Source organism: Zingiber officinale, chromosome 5A, assembly GCF_018446385.1.
Source record: "Zingiber officinale cultivar Zhangliang chromosome 5A, Zo_v1.1, whole genome shotgun sequence".
Taxonomy (NCBI): Eukaryota; Viridiplantae; Streptophyta; class Magnoliopsida; order Zingiberales; family Zingiberaceae; genus Zingiber; species Zingiber officinale.
This window is the reverse complement of record NC_055994.1, coordinates 64,587,389-64,590,920: the sequence shown is the minus strand read 5'-3', so window position 1 is coordinate 64,590,920 and position 3,532 is coordinate 64,587,389.

The window sequence follows — 3,532 nt, the reverse complement described above, 5'->3', positions numbered from 1 at the left end:
TTATTTGATGAAATTAAGTTGGGTGTTCGGGGCGAACACGGAAGCTTAATTTCATCGGGAGACCAAAACCAATTCCTCCTCTCAGTCCTTATCGTAGCCTCTTGTATATAGAGAACTATACCCACCTTCCTACCTATCCTAATGGGGTCGGCCAAGCTAGCTTGGAGCCCAAGCTAGGGCCGGCCAAGACCAATAGGATGAGCTAAGTAGGTGGCCGGCCAATGCTTGGAGCCCAAGCATAAGTGGCCGACCCTAATCAAAGTAAAAGGGTTTTAATTTATAAAATTTTTCTTATGTGGATTCCATGGTTTTAAAAGAGAGTTTAAAATTTAAATCTTTCCTTTTTATAGCTTTCTACAAAAGATTAAGAAAAGATATGATATCTTTCCTTATTTGTATATTGAAAAGAAGATTTTAATTTTGAGAAAACTTTCCTATTTTGTAACCATGTTCATGATTTAAAAGAGAGTTTTAAAATTATAAATTTTTTCCTTTTATAAGTTTCTACAAAGGATTAAGAAAAGATTTGATATCTTTCCTTATTTGTAGATTGAAAGGAGATTTTAATTTAAATATAACTTTCCTTTTTGGAAATCATCCACATGTTTAAAAGAAAGATTTTAATTTATAAAATTTCCTTTTATAACCAGCCATGAAGGGAAAAATTAATAGAGAAATTTTTATTTAAAATTTCCGGAAACAAATTAGGAAGTTTTAATTCTTGTGTTATTAAAACTTTCCTTGTTTGGAGCTATGAGGTGCCGACCATTATAATTAAGAAAAGGAAATTGGTTTTAATCAATTAAATTTTCCTTTTCATGGTAAAGAAAATAAGGAAGGTTTTATTTAAATTTTCCTTATTTTCCAAGACCAACGATTATAAAAGAGGGGGTAGGGGTGCCTTCATGGGTGCTAACTCTATTCTATTTTCCTCCCTCTCTTCCTTGTTGGTGGCCGGCCCTAGCCATTGCTCTTCTCCTCTTCTATTCTTCTTTAGTGGTCGGTTTCATCCCTCTCTTGGAGCTCTTGTTGGTGGCCGGTTCAAGTTAGGAGAAGGAGAGAAAGGAGGTTTTGTTTCTAGCATCCCATGGAGCTTGGTGGTGGTGGCCGAACCTCTACATCCTTGGAGGAGCTTTGGTGGCCAAAACTTGGTGAAGAAGAAAGAAGGGCTTGGGTGGTTCTCATCTCGATAGATCGTTGCCCACACAATGTCCGAGATAAGAAGAGGAATACGGTAGAAGATCAAGAGGTCGTTGCATACAAAGAAAGGTATAACTAGTAATTTTTTTCTGCATCATACTAGTTTTTCTTTGTATGAATTCCAAACACAAGAGGCATATTATTCTAGAATTTCGAATTTGTGATTTGAGCTTGTGTTTTTTTTTTGTTTTTTGAATTTGTTATTTGATTGTCCTTTTGGTTAAACCTAGAGTTATATAAGGAAATTAAATATTAGATTTCATTGAAAGGCTTTGTCTAGGAAGTGGTGGTTGCTCTCATATCCAAGAAGGCCTAGTGCCTCGCTATATTTAACCTGGAAGCCGATTTCTTAAATTAATATTTAATTGAATTTATAATATAGGTGGATTTAGATCAATAATGTTAAGCATCGTTTGCGATCCAAGTCTAAACCATTAAGAATAGATAAGTTAAATTTGGAATCAATAATGTTAAGTTCCGTTTGCGATTCCGAATTTAATTTCTAAAGAACACAATAGGTTGTTAGGATAGGTTCGACACTTGTACAAAATTTTTATACAGTGGAACCGATACGATCTTCCTAGGGCCAACCAACAATTGGTATCATAGCTAGGGTTTGCCTCTGTGTGTTTGGTTTTCAATTTAATTATGCACATGTCATACATAATTTTGGCAGGATAATAGTAGGATGTGCTAACTCTGTGATTGCAGGCTCCAACTATTATGACTTATAGATATTATGTGTGATTGGACCCTTGGACATGTCAAGGGTATTTTATTATGTGTGCGTGATTGTATTTAATTAATATAGCAGGAGCTATATTAGCCCTAGGATTTTACATTTATGTTCGATCTAGACTTGATGTACATTCCCTTGTGGAATATAGGATCGATGTATGTAAAATTTTATTTTTTATGTCGCGGATCGTATCCTTGCGAGGAGTGGTTCTATTGGAGGACCAGAGGCGCAGCGGAAAAGGAAGCTCGATGGACCTGACGGCATGAACCCTAGGGCTGGCAGCACAAGAAGGATAGTGATGGAAAAGACCATAATAGTTGGAAAATTAATTTCCATATTTATTGCTTTTATTTATTGTTATGTGTGTGATGTGTGCTTGCTAGGTTAAAATTCCTCATCTTAAATAACTAAGTGGGAGAGGGATTTTTTAATAAATTCCACGGTCTCCATTATTGGTTTGTAAGTGATGCTACAAACTTGCGTGTTGGCTCTGAGTGCCTCCCTCCCCATAGGATGAGTTTGTTTGCGGATCACTAGATCAAACTTCCATCTCGGATGATTATAGGAAATTAATTAGAAGTGTGTGATCTTCCCCATCGGAAGGGGCACAATCTTATTTAATGGACAAAGTATCAAGTAATGGTATACACTTAGACACATTTAATAGTATCCTCCCCATTGGAGTCACTGCTATTATTTGTGTGACCAAAGGAAAACCAACTATTAATTTGTCATAAAGATAGGTTGACAAGATAATAAAATTAAAATCCCCTCTTACAAATGTTGACATTTTGTATACGTCCACACTATCGTGGCATACAAAATTCACGGTGTTTGAAGTAATTTTATTTGTCAAGTTGACAAGATAATAATATTAATGGGTAAAACCCCTCTTACAAATGTTTGGATTTGTATATGTCCACACTATTGTGGCATACAAAATTCACGGTGTTTGAGGTAATTTTATTTGTCATAAAGATAGATTAACAAGGTTATTAATGGGTAAAACCCTCCTCTTATAAATGTTTGATTTTGTATACATCCACATTATCGTGGCATGCAAAATTCATGGTGTTGGAGTGTTGGTGAATTTAAAAACTATTGTTTTGAGGAATCAATATTATTTTAAATTCAAAGTTTTGACCAAATATTTGATCAGAGATAGACCAACTATTAATTTTATTTGTCATAAAGTTAGGTTGACGAGATAATACAATTAATGGATAAAATCTCCTCTTTGATTTTGTATACATCCACACTATCGTGGCATGTAAAATTCATAGGGGTTTTAAGGTGTTGGTCTTGACAAAATATTTTTATGATTCTTAGGATTTCAAATATTTGTCAATCCCCTAGTTGTTATACTATAGAATAGACTTAGTTGTCCCAAATTATAATGATTGGAAATAAGACTTGGACATTAAGATGGCCTGTCCTCTCAGAACTGAGAACAATATAGGTGTATTTTATTCATTAGTTGTTGAAATTTGTTTATGTTGGAATGTATACTAAAAGTCTAGCTTTTTGTATAAACATTTACTTAGAAATAAGAATCATATTGGTCAATATCTACATTTATATGCTAAATGTAGT